Source organism: Aotus nancymaae, unplaced genomic scaffold (genome assembly GCF_030222135.1).
Source record: "Aotus nancymaae isolate 86718 unplaced genomic scaffold, 86718_ANA_hifiasm-v0.15.2.pri h1tg000014l, whole genome shotgun sequence".
Classification (NCBI taxonomy): Eukaryota; Metazoa; Chordata; class Mammalia; order Primates; family Aotidae; genus Aotus; species Aotus nancymaae.
This window is the reverse complement of record NW_026988425.1, coordinates 26,485,170-26,501,529: the sequence shown is the minus strand read 5'-3', so window position 1 is coordinate 26,501,529 and position 16,360 is coordinate 26,485,170.

Genomic DNA, 16,360 nt, shown 5'->3' with positions numbered 1-16,360 from the left:
TAATACCCTGAAGAATGTTTCCAACTTGGTTTCATTCTCCCTGTCACATTCAGGTACACCGATCAAACGTAGATTTGGTCTTTTCACATAATCCCATACTTCTTAGAGGCTTTGTTGATTTCTTTCTACTTGTTTTTCTCTAATCTTGCCTTCTTGCTTTATTTCATTGAGCTGATCTTCAATCTCTAATATCCTTTCTTCTGCGTGATCGATTAAGCTACTGAAACTTTTGTATGCTTCACAAAGTTCTCGTGTTGTGTTTTTCAGCTACATCAAGTCGTTTATGTTCTTCTCTATACTAGTCAAAATGGCTTTCTCTAGTATGTAGGAAAATAACTGTTACAGAAACACAGACCATTTGAATACTGCATCTTAGATAATACAGTCCTGAGCCAAAATTTGCATCCAAAGTTGAGGGCTGGGATAAGGTGGCATGCAGGTTAATCTGCATGTCATGTTTTCCCCTCAAAGAATGTTTTCTCTTTTTACAGAGCCATACTGTGGCTCCTGGAGCCATCTATTGCCTAAGCTTTTCCTGGAAATGCTGACCCCAAACACTAAACAACCTAGTTTTTTCGTCTGTTTTAAGACAGAGTCTCGCATTGTTGCCAGGCTGGAGTGCAGTGGCGCAATCTCAGCTCACCACAATCTCCACTTCCTGGGTTCAAGTGATTCTCCCGCTTCAGCCTCCCGAGAAGCTGGAATTACAGGCACGCACCATCACACTCAGCTAATTTCTTTATTTTTAGTAGAGACGGGGTTTCTCCGTGTTGGTGAGGATGGTCTCAATCTCCTGACCTCATGATCTGCCTGCCTCAGCCTCCCAAAGTGCTGGGATTACAGGTGTGATCCACCCACCGATCCACCCACCAATCCACCCACCACACCTGGCCAACAATCTAGTTTCGAAGTGAGCAACATCCTTGTATTTAGCAGGCTTAACTATGCATTCTGGAATTATGACAGCACTTTATAAACACACCAAACAGAAATACATATGTAGAGCACACACACACACACACACACAAAGGCATCAATGCACTCTTAGACCAACTATACTCTCCCACACAATAATTCATTTTCTAGAAGTGTGATTTCTGATTCCTCTATGATATTTTTATTTTTAATATTTATTTAATTTTAATTGACAAATAATAATTGTATATATGTATGTGGTACCATGTGATGCTTCAATACATGTATATATTGTGTAATGATTAAATCAGACTGAATGATCCATCATCTAAAATATTCATGATTTCTTTGTAGTGAGAACATTTAAAATATACTTCTTAGCACTTTTGAAATATACATTATTATTAGTACTAGTCATTGTGTCATGTAATAAAACACCAGAAAATATTCTTATTACCAAAAAGAAACTTTGTCCCTATTGACCAACGTCTCTCATTTTCCTATCCACCCTCTTCCCCCAGCCCTTGGTAACCACCATCCTCCTCAACACTTTCATAAGCTTGACTTTTTTTCAGTTCTACATATAAATGAAGTCATATTTGTTTCTCTGTGCCTGGCTTATTTCACTTAATATAATGTCCTCTAAGTTCATCCATGCTGTTGCAAATGACAGAATTTTCTTTATTTACAGAGTTAACAGTATTTCATTGTGCATATATACCACAGTTTTCAAATTCGTTCATTCATTCGTGAACATTTAGGCTGTTTCCATTTCATGGCTATTGTGAATAATATGGCAAAGAACATGGAGTGCAGACATCTCTTCAACATACTGATTTCAATTCTGGGTATACACCCAGAAGTGGGATTGCTGAATCATATGATAATTCCAATTTTAGTATTTTCAGGAATCTTCACACTGTGTTTCAAAATGGCTGTACTAATTTATAATACTGCTAACAGTGTATAAAGTTTCCCCTTTCTCCATATTCTCAACAATACTTTTATCTTTTTGCAAATGGCCAATTTAACAGGTGTGAAGTGATATTGCATTGTGATTTTAATTTAAATGTCTCTGATGATTAGAGATATTGAGTATTTTTAATATATCTATAGGCCATTTTTATGTCTTCTTTTGAGAAATGTCTATTCTCATCCTTCACCCATTTTTAAATAGGTTTATTTTTTAAGCAGTTTGATTTTCTTGGTTTATTTTTGGATATTAGTCCCTCATCAGATATATGCTTTGCAAATATTTACTCTTAATTAGTGTAACCCACAAATTCTCTTGATTCTTTTGTTTCCTTTGCTTTGCAGAAGGTTTTCAGTTTGACATAATTTCATTTATCTATTTTTTTCTTGTTGCCTGTACTTTAGAAGTCACATCCAAGAAATTACTTCCCAGATCAATATCAAGGAGGTTTTACCTTATGTCTTTTCTGGTAGGTTTATAGTTGCATATCTTTTGTTTAAAGCTTTAATTCATTTGAGTTGATTCTTATTTAAGGGATAAGTGTCCATTTTCATTCTTCTGTATGTGAATATCCAGTTTTCCCAGCACGATTTATTAAGATACTGTTCTCTACCGATGACTGTAGATGTGTGTGTGTTTATTTCTGGGCTCTCTGCCCTAATCCATTTGTCGCTGTGTCAGGTTTTATGCCAGTGCCATGCTCTTTTGATTACTATAGCGTTGAAATACATCTTGAAATTGTGATGTCTCCAGATTTATTCTTTTTTCTCAACATTGATTTAGCTATTCAGGGTTTTTTGATATTTCTTTGATGTGTGTATGGTGACATACAAATTTTAGGATTCTTTTCTATTTCTGTGAGGAATGACATTCCAATTTTGACAGAGATTGCACTGAATCTCTACATCACTTTGAGTATCATGTTTTTAGTAGTAATGCTTCTGTGTACTAAAACTATTATGTAAAAACAATAATTATCTACTGCTAATTATTAAAAATATGTATTATTTTATTTTTAATAATGCAAAATTTACACAAATACCATGAATGAAATATGTTCTTTCTACTTTCCATGTTTTAAAACTAGGTATTTCACTCTTGCTCTAGTTCTTCCTCTCGATCGTATTGCACCTGCTTTGCTAATTAATTAAGCTAATGCTTAGTTTGATAGATTTGTAACCACTGAATGGGTGTATAGACAGTTTCAGAGGATGTTTCATTTGGCTAGAACTCTAAGAAGATAAGAAGCTTTAACACTCTCTTCCAAGTTTAAGCAATTTCATCTTCCTCCTCTAATACAATGTCCACTTCTCTGTACCATTTTACTTATTAGATGAGACCAGTAGCCTTTCGTACTCTCTGGGGAAACTGCTTTTTAGTATGTTCTTTAGTTAACTAAATTAAATAATTATAGAAATGCAGGCTTCCAAACTCTGTCTCTTAAGGTCATTAAATTAGTTCAATACTTCCTTTTAATTCGTTCTATTACAATTTTTCTGTGAAGACATTTAGAGGCTTCCCAATACTGTACTACTAATTATGAATTAATATTACATTGAGGAATTTGCCAGCAATTCTGAAGTTACACAAAACAGCCAATTCACTCTTCTCAGTTCCTGGCTATCATGCAGTGTTTTGGTTATCATGCCAGATTTTAACATAGATCAATCAGAATATCAGCAGAAGTTATTTTTTCACCTGTGGCTGGGCCAAATTTTAAGGAATGAATGATAGAAAATGCTTGGTATTTGTAAACTAGAAACTTTACTCATAAAGGTAAGAAATCAAATGTTGACATACAGAATGAAATTAGTGCTTTCTCTCTCTCTCTCTCTCTCTCTCTTTGGATATCTAGGTAAAATACCTGATACAATCTCTCCTGTTCTATATCAACTGTTCTTCAATTTGTTCTATGTTGATTTAGAGAACAGGGGAACATTTGGTAAATTCATAGTTTATATTAATAGCTAGAACTAATTTGTCATTACTACTTTCAGTTCCTAGCCCATTAAAAGTAATACTAAGACCATGGATTAATAAAAAGATAAAATATTAGGACACAAATTTGAGTGTTTAATAAATGTGAATATAGCTGTTATTTGAATGTGAGTTATTCAAATGTTTTAAAGACTTTTATACGTAAACATGTTTTTAAATGTCACAATTTTACTAGTTGTACCAATGATTACAAATGATTACCAAAAACTTTATATTGTTTATTTTAATATAAAAGTCAAAGTAAGTCTTATGTAAAAGTATCAGAGAAAATTACATAAAATTTTTACTTAGTTTTTAATTCAGTAATGATAATTTATTTTCATATATCACAAGAAGAAATAATAATATAAATATTTTATAAATTTATAAACAATGTAAAAAATACAAATTCTTAAATTTAATTACCTCTATAAGGACTAAATTAAGTGTGTCCTACATTAAGAGAAAAAAAATTTTAAAGCAATTGTCATTTAACACAATCATAGTGAATTTGGTAATATTAGATATTCAGAATACAATAAAAGTTAAAACAAGTTTTAATTTACAACTGAAAAAGACACTAAGATTTAGTTCTGCAAATTATGTCATTATAAATCTAATTTAGTTATTTTAAAACTTCCAGTCCTTTCAATTAAAAAATATCCCATCAATAATCCAGATGTTTCACTTTAATTGTACCAAGCAACTAAATATTTTGAAACATCTGTTTGGCTTTCTGATTTACAACATTCAATTTTGACTTTTAAATTTAACTATACAATTTTCTAGTGACAAATATGAGGGATAAATATGCATATTCATAAGCTTATAAGCTCATCTTTTTTTCTAAATGAGTTAAAATATTCTTATATTTCACTTACATCATAACCTGTTTTGATAATAGCACCATTATCTTAGTAGTATAGAGTATTACCAATAATCACCTAAAATATACATCATTTATTTTGGAAATAAAAAAGACCCTAATAGTTTTACAAATAGTTGAATTTTTAACTATATAACTATGTTATGCTTACATGATATTACCAAATGTGTATTTTCAACTAATTATAATTTCTTGAAAAATATATATATCCTTATCTGGAAAAAAATTCTGACTAATGTTTTAAATTAAAATATTATCTGAATAAATGAACAACTTAATTTTTTATAAATGATAATTTATTTATGATGTTATTCAAGATGAAATTAAGATACAATGTGTGCTTTAGAAGTTTTCTGATATTTTAGTGTTCTTTAAATAAACATAATTTCATTTTATTTTAATGTGAAATCATCCATCAGAAAATCAGTTGCTAATACAGCTACATATATGTGTATATAATTACTGTATGCTCACATATGTAAACTATATGTGGGAATCAAGAAATCTGTCAAGTAAACTCAAAAGTTTAGAATACAATTGTTAAAATGTACAATAACTAAGTCCAATTTCTTTGTTCATCAAACACCTAAGAGTAAACAAAACTTTTTTATTTAATTGCAATTTAAGATTTAAGAAGTTTTACCTACTTTCTAAGTATTGTCTTTTATTAACAATAACATTTTGAAAGGAGAAGTTATGTACACATCAAGTGATATAATAGTAAGATTTAACAGCTGGAAGTTTGACAGAACAAATTAAAGGTTAAGAACAATTTTTAAAAAAGGAAAATCTATACGTTCAAAACCAGAGAATTTTGTTTTAATGACAAGGCATTAAAAATGGACTTCATGGGTAAACTACAGAGTATCTAGTTAAGAGTTTATCAGCATTCTTATGATAACTCATAGTTATCAATATTGTTCTCAGTCTTTCCAGTTTCAATATTTTTGTATGTTTTTAGCATTTCTCATTTACTAATAAAGATGAAAGGTTATGCTATGTTTTAATATATGTATGATTAGTTGTAACTCTACTCACTAATTTATTGAAGAATTTTGTGTCCAAATTAGACAGATAAGAAGAAATACCAAATGTAGTTCCAAATCTTAAAAAAATAAATATCAAATGTGATCATAGGCTTAAATGTAACATAAAAACCAATAAAACTACTAGAAGAAAACATAGGAGAGAACCTAAATTACCGTGTGTAAGATAACTTTTTAGATATAACACCAAAGGTACAATATATAAAATAAATAATTGACAAGCCAGACTTCATTAAAATTAAACTCTTCTACTCTGCAAAAAAAAAAAAAAACAATGGGAAGAGAATGGAAGGACAAGCCACAGACTGGGAGAAGATGTTTCCAAAAGATATGTTGAATAAAGAACTATTATCCAAAATATACGAAGAGCCCTTAAAACTTAATAATAAGAAAAGAAACACCCTTTTAAAAACTGGGCCAGGCCAGGCACAAGCCTGTAATTCCAAAATGTTGGGTGGCTGAGGCCGGCAGATTGCCTGAGTTCCAGAGTTCGAGACAACCCTGGGGAACATGAACCCTGTCTCTACTAAAATGCAAAAAATTAGCCAGACGTGCTGATGGGCATCTGTAATCCCAGCTACTCTGGAGGCTGAGGCAGGAGAATCACTTGAATCCAGAAGGTGGAGGTTGCAGTGAGCTGAGATCACACCACTATACTCCAGCCTGGATGACAGAGGGAGACTCTGTCTCCAAAAAATAAATTAAATAAATACAGACTGGACCAAAGTCCTTAAGAGATACACCACTAAAGAAAGTATACAGATGATAAACCAACACAAAAATTGTTCCACATCATATGTCCTCAGGAAAAGGAAAATTAAGAGAAGAGTGAGAAACCACTACACACCTATTAGAATGGGCAGTAAGCAGAACACTGACAACACCAAATGCTGAAGAAGTGTACAGTACCTGGAACTCTCACTCATCCCTGGCTGGTGGGCATGCATAACGGTACAGCCATTTTGGAAGACAACTGGCAGTTCCTTATAAAACAAAGCATGCTCTTAACCAATTGTGCTCCAGTGTATTTACCCAAAGGAGTCAAATGCTCATGTTACACAAAAACCTGCGTACAGATACTTGTAGCAGCTTTATTTATAATTGCCAAAACTTGGCAACAACCAAGATGTCCTTTAGAAGATGAATGGGTAAGTAAACTCTGGTACATCCAAACAACAGAATATTATTTGGGGCTTTAAAAAAAGGCTATTTAGTCAGGAAAAGACATGGAATAACCTTAAATGCATACTTCTAAGAGAAAAAAGGCAAAACTGACAAGGCTGTATACTATATAATTCCAGCTATACAATACTTTGGAAAAGACAAAAGTACAAGACTATGAAAAGATCCTTGTTTACTATGATTTGAGAGGGCATTAGGAAGAATGGACAGGCAGAGAATGGTGGACTTTTAGGGATGTGAAAATACTTTGTATGCTATTATACATGAATACATCTTGTTATACATTTGGCCAAACCTATAGAGTGTGTAATACCTAGAGTGAACTTTAAAATAAGCTATGTGTTTTGATTGGTCATGATTTGACAAGGTACATCCATCATTGTACAATGTAACACTTGTACCTCTCTAGTGGGGGATGTTGATAATGGTGGGGCCTTGTGATCCTGTGAGTTAATAAACTACACACACACACACACACACACACACACACACATCTATTCCATTAGTTCTGTCCCTCTAAAGAACCCTAATACACCTACCTCTTTTAAAAACTCCATAGAGCCATAGTTTAACTTGTAAATCTCTGTCTGGTGGAGATGTAAATAATCTGTTCACAGAAACAGATAACCTCTAAGGTTTATTCTCTTGTATAGCTTTAAGACATATCCACTTTTGTGTCTAACCCAACAACATTAGCCTAACACATTTTGTAAAATGTCTCTCTGTCTGTGTATATTATACTTCTTTGTTTTTGAGATATATTTATACAATTTCTTAAGAACTTCTTTTATTGATCATAACATCTCATTTTCCCCTCATTAACTGACTTAAATAAAATATTTGGGCATGCTTATTTTATATTTGTATAATAATTATATTAACCTTTTGAAATTTAAAAGCTGATAAAAGAGTAGTCTTTATAATAGAATGATTAATATTCTTTTGTGTATATACCCAGTAATAAGATCGCTGGGTCGAATGATATCTCTGTCTTTAGGACTTTAAGGAATTGACACACTCTTCCACAATGGTTGAACTAATTTCACTTCCCACCAACAGTTTTAAGCATTCCTTTTTCTCCACAAGCTCACCAGCATCTGTTATTTTTTGACATTATAAAAATAGCCATTCTGATTGTGAAATGATATCTCATTATGGTTTTGATTTGTATTTCTCTAATGATCAGTGATGTTGAACTTTCTTTCATATGCTTGTTGACCACACATATGTCTTCTTTGAAAAGTGTCTGCTCATGTCCTTTGCCCACTTTTTAATGAGGTCATTTAAAGCAATTCTATTTTTTTGACTAGTGATTGAAATAATGCATACTAAAGAAGAGTTATTAGCCTTGCAGGAGAAGCCTACCTTCAATGAGGAATTCCTCGTCAACGTAATGATAGCTTTGAATAAGAAACACACCACTGAGGCTAAGAGTGGTGGCTCATGCCTGTTATCCCAACACATTGAGAGGCTGAGGTGGGCAGATCACCTGAGGTCAGGAGCTTGAGACCAGCCTAGCCAACATGATGAAAACCCATCTCTACTAAAAATACAAAAATTAGCCAGGAGTGATGGCATGCACCTGTAATCCTAGCTATTTGGGAGGCTGAGGCAGGAGAATTGCTTGAACCCTGGAGGTGGAGGTTGCAGTGAGCCAAGATGGTGCCACTTCACTTCAGCGTGGATGACAAAGCAAGACTCTGTCTCGAAAGAAAGAAAGAAAGAAAGAAAGAAAGAAAGAAAGAAAGAAAGAAAGAAAGAAAAGAGAAAGGAAAAAAAAAGAAAAGAAAAGAAAAAGAAATGCACTACTGAGAAGGAGTAGTCATTGGCCTACAGAAGAGCCCCATCTGCAAAGGAGACATCTTTCTCAAAACATTCTTGATCCCCCAAGTCGGGACCAGCCCATATGTGTCTAGCACTGTCCCTGAATCAAGAACAGGCAAGTATAGCACTACCACCATGTCCAGCATGGGAAAGTCTAGTATCACTACCAAGTTCAGTGCATGGGAACGTGAGTCTAACAAACTTTGCTCACTGAAGGTCAAGGGAATATTGAAGGAGATGACTCCTCTGGAAGATGTTGACAAGGATCATAGTGACCCACTTTCAACTCAATATATATCAAGGAACTATTCAGTTGTATGAATTAGAGAAATAAAAAGTTTATACCTACAAAAGACATAAACAGGCAGACTGACATCAACAGTGGCACGAGGGCCATTCCTGTGGACTGGTTGAGGAAGCTGCTGATGTCTTTTGACATGAACCAGGAGACCTTGTCCTCGGCAGTGAAGCCAGCGGATCACTACTTCATGGAGGTAGTATGCAAGAGGGATAAGTTACAACTCCTTGGTCCCACTGGTTTTTGATTGCAGTAAAATTTGAAGATCCCTGTCTATCTTGTGTGGATGACTCCCTATACCTCTGTGATGGTATTTATCAGTGACATGAGACGGTTGCCATGGAAATCAGCATCCTGCAATTCCTCAAATTTAACATCAACATTCCCATTGCCTACCATATTTCACTCAGATATGCTAGGTGTGTCTATGCCAACATGATGACACTGACCGTGTCCCGTTTTATATGTGAGGTGACTATGCAGGCATATGACTATGTGGGCCAAGATGGCCAAGGGAAGACCTATGTTATTTCTAGTTAAATGATTACAAGCTTGCTTTGCTTCTTACAGACTGAGATTCGTGCTATGGATCAAATATTGAGTTAAGAAAACTCCAAATAATGGTGCAGTAAAATAAAAATTGTTTAAGGCCTGTAAAAACAGAAATCAAGTGGTAACAAAATGCCTATAGTAACGACCATCTGAGAACTCTTTAAAACCACAGAATGCAGCAGTGTGGTTGCAAGGCAGGAAAGGCTGCTTTGATCCCATGATCTCATCCCAATATAGAGTCTGCATGAGGGTCTCATAAAGAGGGATGTGTAAGAACTCTGGAAAGGAATGCAACCTCTGCTCACAAAACTCGGGAGGGTCTTCGTAGATGGGAACTTGCAAGGCACAAATACCTTGCAGGACAGAGATAACCAGGACACAGGCTCTGTCTAGGTTCTCCAAATATGGAGTAACCCTGATTGCTCTGTGTCTGCAGTGCTTGGGAGATAAAAGCCCCTTGATGCATTGTGTGTGGTCAGACTTGGTGGCGCGTTATCTGCTGTGCTTCTATAGAGAAGCACCTTGATAAGCATGGATGGTAAAAAACTCAGTGTCCTAAGTTAGTATTTCCTGAAAGAACCACGTATGCAATTGAATGCTGCAGCTGCTCACTCCCCACCCTCTCCATCTTACTCTGCAATAGCTTTTAGTTTACCTTTCTCACCTCCCCTCACCACAGACCCCAAGATTAATGAGATAATACACCTAATAAAAGTGTGTAGAGCCCAGAGCTCGGGGCCAACGCTGTCCCCGAGCCTGCCTTGGTCCCCTGGACCCATACATACTCGTCTTTGTCTTTATTTCTTTTCTCACTCCCTCATCACCACCGGGACTAAGGACACCCACGTATAGGGTTGGGGCTGGCACCCATCAGACTACATCCAGGAGAAAGCTTCCAAGCTAGCTGCTGGCTCCTTCCTCTAAGCCCACTAAATGAAGGAACTCAGACATTGAGCTCCCACCCAGAAATATCACAGTAGCTACAAGACTTCTGAGCTTCACCACTTGGTCCAGGAGCTAAACAGCCTGCTGATTTTCATTCTTGTGATAGGTTCAAGACTGTGTATTCCAAGTATTCTCACCAGGTCTTCCTTGAGGTCACCAAATCCTCCTTTGGACGTGTTGAAACTGGAGGAGATTTTGAACTGCTGATTGTGAGGCTGAGGGCCTGGCACACTAGCAGCAGCCACAGGGCTAGGCAGACTTATTAACAGGCTGTATTTATTCTGTGCTTGAATTTGTCTTTTGATCAATTTTCTTCATTTATTCTCTTTCTATGTCTTTTCCCAAACTCATAATATTGTGAATATTTTAAGTTTTTATGAAAGAAAATAATTATTGCCCTATTAGAATATATATTTTTTTAATTAATGGTTTTGTTTAAAAAAACAAGTTGGTATTACTAGGCAGTATAAACTAGTTTGACTATTTTATTCACTTTTCTTTGTAAAATTACCATATTCTATAATAAAAATGCTTTTGTCTCAAATTCAAGTTACATACTCACTTAAAAATATGCAGTTTGGAACAAATTCACATGATTGTCTATTTATGTTAGAAAATAGTAGACATTCAGTATTATTTTACCCAAGTTAAGAATATCAAGATGATATTTTGAGTTTCCTGGGATTATAGTTATTAAAATCTTAAGTAGTTTTATACTTACATTCTTTGAATAATTTGATCTTAGAAAATTAAAATCACAAAGAAGTTTAAAATATATAATATATATTTTAATAATATATATAATATTTGATTCATATATAATATCTATATAAATTTATTTGACTTACCCAGATTAAGATTCTGCATACTTAGAAAGTACAAGTTTTACTTAGAAATACAGATTCTAGAATAGTCACCTTCAAAGGATATTAATCATGGCACTGATAAATATGTAATAAATGTATTTCTAATTCTAGGTGTTATTTAGCATGTGCATATTTGCTCTCTTTGCCTTGGGTTCCCTGAATCTAAACAGCCCCAGGTGCAGTGAACATGTTCAGTGACTTTTGTAGAAATAACAAAGTTTGGATTAATAGCTAGTTGTCTCAGAGATAATTAAGCACATGTTTTACATTTTCTTTTGGCACACCTGGTTAATACTCATAAAAGCAGTGCCGTCAGTAAATATACTCATAAAAATAAGCCCACTTATTCCATAGGAAGATAAAATTATTAAAGGTGAAATAATATTTCTGTGTACATGTCTACTGTTAACTACACAATTTCAATAAACTTCTGTTTTTTAAATATTTGTAAATATACTTTAAAAATCTTTACAAATGTATTTTACAACCTAAAATGTATTTACTTTCTTTGTTAAATTGAAGAGTAAAGTCTTTTCTCCAAAACAAGAATACAGGTGTCACTGATTAACATAAAATAATGGAGAAGAGTAAGACAAATTTATTTTATATAGTAAACTGCGAAAATACATCTAAATACTAGCATTAACTCAAAGATACTTAATGACATTTAAATATATCATTATATAAATGGTTCTGAATCTCTTCAGATATTAAAATTTATTTTTTTGAGAAATATAATGGTGACACAATTAATTCAATAATTATATATAGAAATAGGTGCAGAATATAATGAGACACAAATTAAAGTTGGAATCATTTTACATTGAAGTTAGAAATGCGTTTTTAATAAACATTAGTGTTTCATTATTTTGTGTCTTAAGATATTAATGTATCCATTCAAACATACAAATTATTTTCATTTTCACATATGATCATATAGTTTGCTTTTGCTCTTTTTGCAGAAAGCACATGTCAAACTATGGATTAATAGGTGCAGGCTAACCTAGAAATATTTCCAGAAACAGTACATAATAGAAAGTGTACTCATTCAGTGTTTAGGCAAACTAATCAACAAGGCAAGAAAATACTCCGTCACCGTTTATTAAAACATTGGGTCAGAGATACAGAGAATGTAAGAGGAACAACTAGAGATGAATTATCAGTAATGACGAACTGAAAGTTTTGATAAAATGTATTTTTCTCCAGAGAAAAGTTGACAGAAAGCAATATCAACAATATTGGACAAACAAAATGATTAAAAAAAATTCCCCACAGAGATGCAGACGTTTGGAAATGAATTATTACAAGAGGCAATATATTTTAGGGAAATCATCAGACATTTGTGCATAGTGGTTAAAATCATAGATTCTACTCATATGGCCTCGTTTGAATTGACTTGACAATTTCTTAGTGTAACCTTCCACAATTTACTAAATCTGTTGGTCCTATCTATAAAATAATGCACATTGTGATACCTTATAGGGCTGATGTGCAGATAAGATACAACTTTGCTCAGCATAATGGCTGGTAAAGAATACTTTCTAAATAAACATTAGCTATTATTTTTAGTGTAAATAAGAGTGTAGATGATTTATCTATAAAACAGGAGCAAAAAATCAAAAGAGACAAATAGCTGAGCTATTTTTTAGAAGATCAGGTGTAAAGGGAAATGAATGAGGTTACAAAATTACTTAAAATAAGCTGTAAATGCAAAAGCAAGATTTAAATAGCTTTTAGCATACTGAAGAGTAAAATGGACACTAGGGATAATCACATTTGTGATGTGTGTGTGTTGCCTTTCTTTTGTTGTTCCAAATAGCTTTAACACCCATCATACCAAAGAATGAAGAATGCTTTGAGAGTACTGGATGTGTCTATTGCCATTCATGTGACTGTTTTTGTTTCCATTTTTTTCCCTCTGCTCATTTGAAAGATGCATCCATAGTAGAGTTATTGAAATTCTTTGTATCTCAGTTTCCAACACTAGGAAAATGGGTTGGAAGTTACTGTGCCTATTTGAAAGTAAAATTATAAAATTTAAATTATTTTAACGCAAATAAAGCACATGGAGAAAATAATATCAGTCATTATTATCTTCTTTTCCTATGGTTAAATTTGTTTTTAAATATATTATATAAATTGATGCTTTCAACTAGTACTTGGAAAAATGATTGCCTTATATATATAATAATACAATAGATTTAGCATAATGAAAATATATGTATATGTTTGTATGGAACAGATGAAACAAACTGGCTTTTAATTTCAAATTATTACACACAATGTGTTACATGGAATGTTGACTTACTAAATAACAATTATTTCCACACAAGAAGCATGTCAATATTGAAATCTATATCTATCTGTATTTTCATATCTAGGAATTATATTGTGTGTGTGTTTGTGTGTATGCATAGATCTACATATCTTCTAAGTGTAACAGGTAGCAATAGTGAGAGATGTAATGGACCTATATTATTTTAGTTTGTAAATTTACAAGAGAGTTTATTTGAATAGGCAATAATATTGGTACATAGTTTATGCTGACCAATAGCAGTGGATATAAAAATTATGGATACTGAATTCTTTTCTGTTGCCAAGTTTATCTTCGTGGTAATTTTTATGCTTAGAAAACTAAACTGCCTTTAATGGGGCACTGAGGCCTTCTTTAACCCACTGCAAAAGAAATATGCTAATTAGTACCCTAGAGTCTTAGTGATTCACACCTAACTACACTCGGTAAAAGTCAATTCATTTGTAATTCTACTTTTCTCAGTTATGTTAGTCTTCTCAAACCCATACATGCTAAATAGTGGTAATTCTTGTTCACAATGATAACTCCAAGGAACTCTAAGATTCCAGTATATTTTCTGACTCTTGAAGAAATAATATGTTTAACAGAGTTTAGCACTGAACTAATTTTATTATGCTCCAAGAATGTTGAAATGGCTAATCCTCATATTCTCTAGGAAACATAGTAATTAACCAAGATTTCTCATACCCCTTATAGCATTCTAGGTAATTGAATTTACTGTATGGAGAATTACTTTGAACTTTGTGGAAAGTAAGACTCAATGTTCTTTTATTTTTAAAACATGCTTTGGGCAGGTTCACTTAACTTCTGTTCTGATTTTTTTTAATTCATAAAGTTATAATACTGATATGCAAGCTGCTGCATTAAGGTGTCTGACACACAACAGGAATCTATAAATGAGTTTCATTGTTAGAGTTGTCATTACACCTGATACTCTACAATAACGGTTCATTTTGTAACATTCACAAGTAGAGAAAAGGAAAGGAGCATGGTATAGTGGAACAAACCTCAGATTATTTTTTCAGCTAGTCAGTATTCAAATCCTGCTTTCACATTTATTAATGTGCTCCTGGGCCTCAGGTTTTCTTTTTCTTCATAACTAAAATAAGGTTAGAGAAATGCTATGATATATAAACATGACATATTTGTTTATGTTACAAGTTGGTAATTTATATCAACATGCTTATTGATATAGCTTACAATACTTACTATAAACTAGTTTTAAATAACTGAACAATTTTTGAATGTGTATAATGAAAGTACATTATAAAGTTAAGTTCTATATGCTGTGTGAATATTAATAGCCTAAAAAGTGAACTCAGAAGTTTGTTGAACTAAAATGATGAAGTATGCATGTAAAGAAAGGATCCCCACTTCTTTTGTACAGACAATTCCATATCTATAATGAAAATCAGAAAGCATTATTTTTGTTGTGGGGAAAAATAACGTTTATTATCTGTTGAAATGCCATTTCTCCTCATTATATCTTAAACAATGTAATCACTTTATGAAAAGTTGCTTATATGCTCAACAATTAATATACTCAGTTTTGATGAAGATAGTCGTAAACCGGTTTGCAATTACAATTGTTGGATTTTAAGGAAACAAAATGATTTTATTTTGTGAAGAGTGTCAAGAAAGCACATAATGATTGTTTAGTTGAATATTCAATATGCAAAATGTTTCTGTTTTGAATAATGTTGACTTGTGAAAAAATAATAAATTTTCCAGATGCAGCTGCTACCACAATTGAAGAATTCTCAAGGAAAGATAGTGAAGAGTAAGTCAAAGCATATGTTAAAAATAGTCAAATTGTTTTCTTATGCTTCAAATATACCTTTTTTGCCTTTAAAAGGCCTATAATTATGTGTAGAATGCTTATGGCTTTTTACTCTATTACAATTTAGTGAAGAGAAAGTAGAATAAAAATGGGATGATATGTGTATTTGTCTTCTAATAACAGGTAAAGATATCAGCAAAATTCAATCATCCATCATGCTACATATTTGCTGGAAAAATAGCTTTTGTCCTTTAACTGCACTTCATGGTCAGTAAGTGACATGTTCTGCCATTCTGTGTACAATTGTTTACCCCCTGAAAGCTAACAAGCCAGAGACCAAATTTCTACACGGAAAATAGGAGAAGAAAGATGTTGACCTCTACATTCAAAACAAGTCTTTCAGTATAAAAGGCACAAAGGTCACAAAATATGGAAGAATGTTAAGTGGATTTGTCATTACATCAAATCTAGGACACAAAAGCAATTAGCAACAGAACAGTAAAAGATTTTCCTTTCAATAATTGCACATTGCTGCAAATCAGGTAACTATGTAATCAGTTTAATAGTATAAGTTGAAATACTTGGGTTTAGTATTGCTCATTAAAGACAAAAATCAAGCATTTGAAGGCATAGCATACTATTTTTAGATCAACTATTACTGTTATGGTGTGTGATAGGTTAAAGATTAGGGAGGAAATCGTGATAGATCCAGAAAGACATGCTACTGAATTAAAGATAGCAATGAAAAAGAATCAAGATTGACACACAGTGAGTGATCAATACCCACTAAGCAGTGAAACAT